The sequence below is a fragment of the Heterocephalus glaber genome, unplaced genomic scaffold, assembly GCF_053883595.1.
Source record: "Heterocephalus glaber isolate CG9 unplaced genomic scaffold, H.glaber_assembly_v1.0 deba00001457, whole genome shotgun sequence".
Lineage (NCBI taxonomy): Eukaryota > Metazoa > Chordata > Mammalia > Rodentia > Bathyergidae > Heterocephalus > Heterocephalus glaber.
This window is the reverse complement of record NW_028258305.1, coordinates 17,467,627-17,477,651: the sequence shown is the minus strand read 5'-3', so window position 1 is coordinate 17,477,651 and position 10,025 is coordinate 17,467,627. Positions and strand designations below refer to the sequence as shown.

Sequence of the window (10,025 nt, the reverse complement as noted above, 5' to 3'; positions counted from 1 at the left end):
TAATTTTATAGAATCAATTATCTAAAGCCCAAAGGGATGGGGACTGGGTAAAGCCAAAGGTGGTAAGGAGAAAAAGTGTTATTTTTTAGGTCTTCTGATATGTGATATGGCAAGGAGGAAATGGGGAATGGAGATTGTAATGGTGGAAGAGGTATACTATATATTTACATAGAATAACAAGGAAGAGGGTGGAAAATGAGTACTGAGAAATGTGGATGAGAAAGAATTTTATGGCTAACATAAACCTTAGAAAAATATTAAAGGGAGATAGATGAAGAGGGGTGAGAAGAAAGGAAAGAAAAGTAAAAGAATGATAAGAGACAGAAGAAAGAAGTCAGACAAAAAGATATGGATAAAAGTAGAAGGAATATGAAGTTTCAAGGGAGAATGCCATAACCCTTTATAAACTCTACTGGAAGAAAAGGGCACGAGGAAGAGAAACAAACAAACACATTCACAGGCACTCTTAAAAGAGAAAAAAGAGGGCAAACAATGGAATAAAAGGGGGAAATGAACAGAAAGAGGAAATCTGAAAAAAAGTTCTCCATTGTTTTTGACACATGGCTCTTTCCCACAGCCTAGGCATAAAAAGCAGAGCTCATGCCAAAACATGACTTTGCTCATCCCGGAAGGCTAAGGTGGCAGTTTGCCACAAGAATGGTGCTGGGTACAGATATCCACATACAATGGGAGCAGGGCACCAATGTGACCTTCCAATCTTGTGTGACTCAGGCTGAACCTGGCCTCCAACCACATGAGCCAGGTCCATGTTCACCAGCTCCAGCCCCTCAGCAGAACTTCCAGTCAGTCTCCAGCCACCGCTGTCTCCCTTGGCTGTCCTTCACTCAGCCACTCTGGGAACTTGACAGTATGGAGTGTAGCGTGGAGCCAAAGGGCTGCTCTGGGACCCAGGTTTGAATGCTGAGCCTGTCCCTACAACTGCGGCCCCATCAGCTCTTGTTTCACAATTGTGGTGGCAGGTGCTGGACCAAGATTGCTCACTGACTGTTTACTGTAGAAGGCCATTCTGGAAGCATTATTCCACACTTTCCTTGCATATTCCAACTGTGCTGTTTCTCAGTCCCCATGTGGTTCTCTCTTCCTTGTGAAATGTTCTATAGTTTTTTTCAAATAGTGTTCTTTGGGGTTGGAATCTTCTAAGCAGAATTCAGACTTGGTCACGACATTGTGTTTGGCTTATCCATCTCTTATGCCTCTTTCCTCTTATGATAGATTCTCTTCCTCTCTGTGTTTCTTGTTGATTTTTTCTGAGACTCTCTTACATGATGCCTCCTCTACTCAGCCATGTTGTATCTTCCAGATCATTACTTCTCAGTGGATCTTTCCTCAGCTTCTATGATGTGACTCATCCTCTAGTCAGCCATGTTGAATCCCCTATTCCAGATTTTTGTCTTGTCTAAAATCAGGTCTATTGTTTGGCTGGCACTTCTGCTGTCCCATGCAGAGGAGAAAAAATGCAGAGCCAGATCCAAGTTGGTGGTTCCTGAGCCAAGGTATGACATCTGAAATCATGGAGTGATCAGGAACCAGCCTGTGGGTCGGCTGGTTTGCCAAGGTGGTGGGTTCAAGCATTCTACAGGGACAGTGGGTCCAAGCATTCCTCAACCTCTACTCTTAAATAAGTGCTTGTGTGTGTTAGGAGGAAATAATGCTAAACTTTAAGTGCACAAAGATGATGTTATGTTCTAGAAATCTCTTTTCAGGAAGATAAAATGTTGTCAAATTTTGTACTAAAATTCTCACAATATGGCCCTTACATTGTGTAAGATCTGATTGCCAGTGTGAAAATGTTAGTAATCTCTAATTTTAAAACCATAATCACACTGATTACTTTTTCTATACAGTTGTAACCTGAAATACTACTGTATATCATAAAACTACAAGTGTTAAAACAGATCCTTCCTATTCTTCAATTATGGCATAACATATATTCAAACAGAAAAATATGTCTTTAATAAGTGTCAACCACAAATCTGAACATACTCTAAATATTAATTCTTCTCCATGCTTTGCTACTCTATATTAATTTGCATGTCTATTATGACTTATCTGTATGCTTGAATGTCACTACACTTTTGTAAATTCTATTCTTACTCATTTTGATATGTATTTCCTATATATCATTTAGTGTCTTCCTGTAAACAAGATATTTCAATGTGACTCTTTCACGTTATTAATATTTTACATGTTTAAATCCAACCACAAGAATTCTTTCCTGATTCAGTCTGATTCATTCCTGTGCCTTCTAAGGTAAAACTGCAAGAAGAGTCATCTTAATGAGTTGCCATTTTCAAGCAATACCAGTAATCATTATACATGAGCTCCCTGGAAACCTAAGGCAAAAATGTTCACCTGGAAAATGACACAGTTCAATTATAAACAAAGTTACTGAATGTAAAAACATTAATTTCCCATTTTCATACTTTGCTCTGTCATTTTGAAGTCATCATCATATTATTACAGCTTGGGCTTTGCCAATTTACCCATCTAAACCTGCCTCCACAGCAGTGAGAACATCTGTGAAAACAGGAATTAGAGGTTCCCTGGAGGAATTCTGCTGCATCATTATAATTTTAATGCAGAGTTCATGATGAAGCAATATTAGTACCATAATAAAATATACTACATACTTGTGATTAAAAAGAAGACATCTAATAAATACAGAACACGTTGGCTCTTGACTGATATATTAAAAGAGCTGTAAAGTTAGTAAACTTATTTCAGTGGAGTAATATGGACAATTGGACAACTTAAATTTAAAGTAAGTCTATAAACATACACTGAACTAAATCAAAGTTTAAACAATGTAAGGGACTCCTAATGTGTATTTACTCATCACTTAAAATTTTATTTTCTTTTAGTTAACCCCAGAAAGGCAAGTATATCCAGGCATTTTATTGCTTTAATATTTTATTTTAACACCTTCATGAAACAGTCTCAAGAGAAAGACATCTCATTTTACTAGGAAATTCCTTGGGAAGGCAGCCACCCAGCATTGCCTACAGCAAATTGCATTGTATCCATTGCATAGACAAAATATTCAGCTTGAAATAAATGGCTCTGTATTGCCACCAAAAGAAGTAGTCTAAGAGAATTTGGAAGACAAAAACAAATTTCTCTCATTTCATTATAACTTGGAGATGTGTACCTTATATATGGTGGTATAATCTTTCTCCATTCTAGTTCAGCATTTAGGATTTCTAGAAAACAAGGTCATAATTTTCTTTTCACCAGTAAAATAGAACAATTTCGTAAGACAAAACAAAAACAAAACTGATTAGAAGTGATACGTTAAGTTGAAAATAAAGATGGTTTTGAATACAGTATGCAACATTTGAACAGTTAGAGAAACCCGTGCATAGATCTGTTAGGCATTAGGAAGCTTGAGGGACTGGTGGTGGGGAATGGTGGTCCAAAATAGCATGTTCTGCCAGTTAAATAAACAGACTTAAATGTATAATATATTTGTAATCATTTGTTAGGTCTTAAATCTAAAGGGACTTCATTGAAAATAATGACATTTTAAGTTTATGTATGGGGCTCATTCCTTCTGATAATCTGGCTGCCTGGCAGTATACTTCCAGAGGAAAGTGTACAGCATTCTTGATTGCGATAGGCCAATGATATTAGGAAAGGAAATGTTCTTTAAAAACCCTCATGTCTTGGGCTGGGATCTGCTTTAAATTAAGAATTTACCTCATTGATTTTTCCTAAGTTTTTTACTTGATTAAAGCCCCTGAGGAAACACTGACCATCTAAAAAGGAGACGAAGATATTTTGTAATTCCAAAGTAAATTCTAAGTAAAATTCTGATAAGTATCATAATCATCATAATTTTTTGAACCCTAGGAGGAGTAACTTGTGTGGCTAAAATTTATCGAAATTTGCCCTGGGAGCAGACACCACTTTGGTATTACCACTTTCTTGCCTGAAGGTGCAGATCTCTTTATATCCACTTTAAAATAAATTCCACCTATACTTCTGCATGGCCACCTTCATGTTTTGACTGAATTTTTCATGAAGAGCACAAAGAACTGAGGGCCAAGGAAGTGAGAAGCAATTCCTAAATGTGTCAGGACCTAGCTTCCTGGTGACAGTTCTATTTTAGTTTTTTATTATATAGCTGGTATAATACTGATACAGCTACAATACAGAAGAAAAGAATGGAAAAAATAATTGCTTATAAGAAGACAGCATTGGTGATTGCGTTCAATTTTAAGTTATGGTTATGATGTGTCAAAGAAAAATTGCATTGGACAAGTTAAACAGGCAAGAAAGATGTCATTCAAGGCAATTGCAAGAGGGCACAGAGTTTAAAGTGCTGAAACAAAATGCTGGAGCGTTTTAAGCACTGGTGTAAATTAATCCAAAAGTCCTGGAGATTTGGGGAGGACGAGGTTGGCCAATGTGGTTAATTTAAGCCTTCTGTGTTTGGTGATGGATACTGATGACATGAGGCTCCAACTCTCCTGTTGAAACTGGGAGCTAAGCACACTCCCCTTTTTCATGGTTACATTTCAAAGGATGGCTCCCAGATGCTTGAGAAAGACAGTACTGGACTGTAAAACTAGTGAAAAGCTTGGAGAATATTTACATCTCAAAGAGACAGAGAGAATTTACAATTGAAAGATTTCTAAAGTTAGAAAAAAGAGGTCAGAGCCTGTAATCAGGAAAAAAAAATCTGTCTAAAGTTTCGTCAAGCTAAGCCATTATAGACATCTTAGTCAAATGTTAAAACAAAAATTGAAATATATTCCCTTTATTATTCACTAACAATGAACAGAAGGGAATCACACTATGTCCATTTTCACTTTTATGAAATAATCTTTCAATTTCTGTAATAGAATATGTGTCATTGGTTGCACTTGTATAAATAATGTCCTGTTTACACAGTAAAATTCAGGGCCAAGGAGTTAGCTCAGTGAAGCTGCACCTGCCTCACAAGCACAATGTCCTGAGTTCAACCCCTAGCACCAAAAACAAACAAACAAAATAGTAAAATTCAATATGCTTAACCATAAAATGGGTATAACAGTGTGCCCACATAATGAGTCATTACTAAGATTAATTGAAACTGTATATAAAGCTGAAATTATAGGCCTAGTTCTCAAATGGCATGCTGAACTATAAGATAGTTTGTGTGTCAGTCAGTATTTACTAGAGAAAATGATAGAACACAAGATGTATAGATATATACAAGAATTTACAAGATTAGCTTACAATAGCCACCTACAGGGTCAGATGAAGAGTAGTCCAGAGGGTCTCTCCGCACACTGGAGATGGAAGGATTCAGTCAAAGTTCTGGATCTCTCTGTAGTATCCTGTGGGGGGTCTGTATCAGGAGGCTGATGGGTCTGTGCTGGAAGGAAAAGACTGGAGACCCTCCAAAAAAACAAGAGAACTTGACCTTCCTCATTTCCCCTTTATAGCAGAAAGGAGCAGCCCTAGGGTGAATCTCCCATGCCCTAAGGTGTGGAATTGCTGAGCTGATTTGGCTAAGCTTCTCTTAGCCAAACTTCTCAAGTTGACACAATCACTCAACCCTCACAATTCACCCCTTGTCAACTTTGCAACCAGATACATTTCTTTAAACCAGTCTCCACATACAAAGATGGGTTCACAATTATGCCTAACATATTATGACTATCCTGCATTCAAACGGAAATACACTAATTCCCTCCCCAGGATAGAAGGCAAGTTTCTTTGGGTAATGCTTACTCCTAACATTTTATACCTTGAATATTTTAACAGCTTTAACAATCCTTAAGAACCAATATTAGAAGATAAATAGTACGATTACAGTCCTCATTTCTGCAGCTCATCACAGGGTCATAGCTGATATTTAGAACTACCTTCTTCTACTATGCATTCTGTATTTCCTTGGCCTTCTGCAAGCACCGCAGCCGGTCTTGGTTCTTCCCCTGGTGGAGTGACCCAGACCATTATTCCTGAAGGTTCTGGACCATTTATCATTTTTTATGGATTCGGTTGTTGTTGTTTTCCATTGAGTTTATTAACAGGGCATGGCACTACTAAGAGGACCCCTAAGGAATCTCCTGCACTCCAAGTATATTCTTCCTTTCCTCCATTGTGGAGTACAAGTCCAATTTCTCCATAATAGTCTGGGTCAATCACCTCTGTTAACACTGTGACTCCCTTTTTATCTTGTTTCCTCAGAGGGATGAGGAGGCCAAAATGAGCACGAGGAAGTCTTAGCTTCCAGTTCAATGGTGTCATTGTGGTGCTTCCTGGTATAAGCCTTCCCCCTTCTGGAAGTAAGACTTCTAAGCCAGCAGAATATAAGTTCGTGGGAACAGGAAGCAAAAATTTTGCTAGTGGATCACTGAGGGTAATGGTCCACCACTTGATTCCTGGATCCATGAATCTTGGCTATGGGGGACACAGTACCACATAGTGGATACTGATTCAAAGCATATACAGCCTTTTGAAGAACCTTGCCCCATCCCTGCATGCTATTGCTACCAAACTGGCACTGGATCTGTGTCTTCAAATGACCATTCCTTTCTATCAATCCAGCTGCTTCTGGATGGTGAGGAACATGGTAAGACCAGTGAATTTCATGAGCATGAGCCCATTGCCTCACTTCTTTGGTCATAAAATGTGTTCCTTGGTCAGAAGCAATGCTATGTGGAATTCCATGATGGTGGATAAGGCATTCCATGAGTCAATGGATGGTAGTTTTGGCAGAAGCATTATGTGCAGGGAAAGCAAATCCATATCCAGAATACATGTCTATGCCAGTGAGGACAAAGCACAGTCCCTTCCATGACAGAAGTGGTCCAATATAATCAACCTGTTACCAGGTCAAAGGCTGGTCACCCTGGGGAATGGTGCCATATCAAGGACTCTGTTGTTCTCTGCTGCTGGCATATTGGGCATTCAGCAGCAGCTGTAGCCAGATCAGCCTTGGTAAGTGGGAGTCCATGTTGCTGAACCCATGCATAATCTCTATCCCTGCCACTGTGACCACTCTGCTCATAAGCCCATTGGGCAATGACAGGGGTGGCTGAAGAAAGTTGGCCACTATCCACAGAACAAGTCATCTTATCCACTTGATTGTTAAAGTCTTCTTCTGCTGAGGTCATCTTTTGGTGAGCATTCACATGGGAGACAAATATTTTTACATCCTTTGGCCATGAGGAGGGGTCTATCCACATGCCTCACCCCCAAATATCCTTGTCATCAATTTTCCAGTTATGTTCCTTTCAAGTTTCTGACCATCTGGCCAGACCATTGGCTACAGCCCATGAATAAGTGTATAGTCTGAAATCTGGCCAATTCTCCTTCCAGGCAAAATGTACAGCCAGGTGCACTGCCCAAATTCTGCCCACTGTGATGATTTCCCTTCACCACTGTCCTTCAGGGAAATCCCAGAAATGGGCTGTAATGCTGCAGGCGTCCACTTGTGAGTAGTGCCTGCAAAACGTGCAGAGCCATCCATAAACCAGGCCCTAGCTTTCTCTTCCTCTGACAGCTGATCATATGGTACACCTCATGAGGCCATAGGTACATGCTGGGAAACAGAAGATAATATAGCAGGTGTAGGAGCCATAGGCATCTGAGCAACTTCCTCATGTAATTTACTCGTATCCTCTGGACCTGCTCTGGCTCAATCACGCATATACCATTTCCATTTAATGATGGACTGTTGCTGTACATTGGATCTGCTGCATCATGTGGTCCCAGTGGAAGACCAGGCTGAACAGCAGCCTGGACCTGTTGCAAAGCTTTCTCTTGTTCCGAGCCCCATTCAAAACTAGCAGCTTTCCGAGTCACTCAGTAAATGGGCCAAAGTAAGAGGCTTAAATGAGGAACATGTTACCTCCAAAATCCAAATAGGCCCACTAGGCATTGTGCCTCTTTTCTGGTTGTAGGACAAGCCAGATTCAACAATTTATCTTTCACCTCTACATGCTCCACACCATTGGATATCTCTACATGCTCCACACCACTGGACTCTTAGAAATCTCACTGAGGTAGAAGGGCCTTGGATTTTCATTGGATTTATTTCCCATCCTTTAGCTCTCAAATATTTCACTAACAAATCCAAAGTAGTTGCTACTTCTTGCTCACTTGGTCCAATCAGCATAACATCATCAATGTAGTGGACTAATGTGATACCTCATGGTAGGGAAAGGCAATCAAGATCCCTAAGAAATAAGTTGTAACACAGGGCTAGAGAGTTAATATAGCCCAGAGGTAGGTCAGTGAAAGTGTATTGTTGACCTTGCCATCTAAAAGCAAATTGTTTCTGATGGTTCTTATGGATAGGTATGGAGAAGAAGGCATTTGCCAAATCAATAGCTGCATACCAAGTACCAGGAGATGTGTTAATTTGCTCAAGCAAGGAAACCACATCTGATAATGCAACCGCAATCAGTGTCACCACTTGATTTAATTTACAATAATCCACTGTCATTCTCTAAGACCCATCTGTCTTCTGCACAGGACAAATGGCAATGTGGTGGGGATCATCACCCCTGCATCCTTCAAGTCTTTGATGGTGACCCTAATCTCTGCAATCCCTCCAGGAATGCAATACTGCTTTTGGTTTACTATTTTACTATGCAAAAGCAACTCTAATGGCTTCCATTTTGCCTTCCCAACCATAATGGCCCTCACACTACAAGTTAGGGAACCAATGGGAGGATTTTGCCAAATACTGAGTATATCTATCCCAATTATGCATTCCAGAACAGGGGAAATGTCTACAGGATGGATTTAAGGACCTATCAGACCCCTGTGAGTCAGACTTTTGCTAAAACCCCATTGACCTGACCCATAGGCTGACCCAACATATTGATCTGACCTCCATAGGCTCCTACTCTTACTGGAGGGGCACAGTGATGTTTTGGATACCCTGGAATCAGTGTTAGTTCAGAACCAGTGTCCAGTAGTCCTCGAAATATCTGATCATTTCCCTTCCCCCAGTGTACAGTCACTTGAGTATCCCTCTGGGGAAGGATGGGAGAGAGATTGACTGTATAAATTTTTGGTGCATCAGGGTCCTTCCCCAACAATACACAGCCTCTTCTTCATGCAAGGGGATCTGGATCCTGGCTCAAATTCAGGAATTGGGCAGGAGGTTGAGATTCCCTGTTACCACAATTTGAAGTAGGTTTCTGTGCATTTGCCCTTAGACTTTTCTTTAATTATATAAATCTAGTAAAAATTTTGTAGGCTTCCCATCTATTTCACTTCTGGGAACACCATGGCTGATCAGCCAATGCCATAGGTCTATACATGTCAGATTATTCTACTCATTTTTCTGCTTCTGGTGTCCAGTAGAGTAAGTATGTGGATTCTGCCTTTGGCAATTAAGAGCTGCCACTTGGCCTCTGCCTCTCCAGGATCCAAACAAGCCCATTGCCCTTAAATTTCCCAGTTGAGTAATTGCAGTCCCCACTGTAAGGTCAGGAATACAGAGAAGAGCAAAGACAGGGCTCTTCAGGAATGTTGGTGCTCCCCTCATGAATCTGTTCCTTAAGGTGTTAGCGAAGGTTACATTTTCTGGGTTGTCCCAATGTGGAGGATTAGGTTTAATATGGCAGATCCACTCCAGCATTCCCATTTCCCTAAGCCTCTGAATCCCTTCATCAACAGTAAACCATGGAATATCATGCATCTCTAACTCATTCACAGTGGGCCATCTTTTGTTCCACACTTCTGGCAACCAGCCAAATAAACTATTAGCACCTTTCTTTACTCCATGAGCTGCAACATTAAATTCAGAATCCCTGCTTAATGGACCCATATCAACAAACTCAACCTGATCCAGGTGTATATTTCAGCCACCATTATCCCACACCCATGAGATTCATTCCCACACTTCATCAGTCCTCTGCTTGAAAGAGTTAGAAAACTCAAGAAGATCTTTGGGAGAATAGCGAACCTCCTCATGGGTCACACTATGTACCTCACCCTTAGGAGCCTTCTGTGATTTGAGCCTGGTTATGGGCCCAGAGGCAAAAGTGGGTGGTAAG

At 40.3% G+C, this 10,025-nt stretch overlaps 2 pseudogenes; both read right to left on the bottom strand.

The window, feature by feature from the left end:
- Positions 1-5,817: 5,817 nt before the first annotated feature.
- Positions 5,818-7,699, bottom strand: LOC147826971 (uncharacterized; annotated as a pseudogene).
- A 2-nt stretch (positions 7,700-7,701) lies between these two features.
- On the bottom strand, positions 7,702-9,796 carry LOC106008895 (uncharacterized; annotated as a pseudogene).
- Positions 9,797-10,025: the final 229 nt, after the last annotated feature.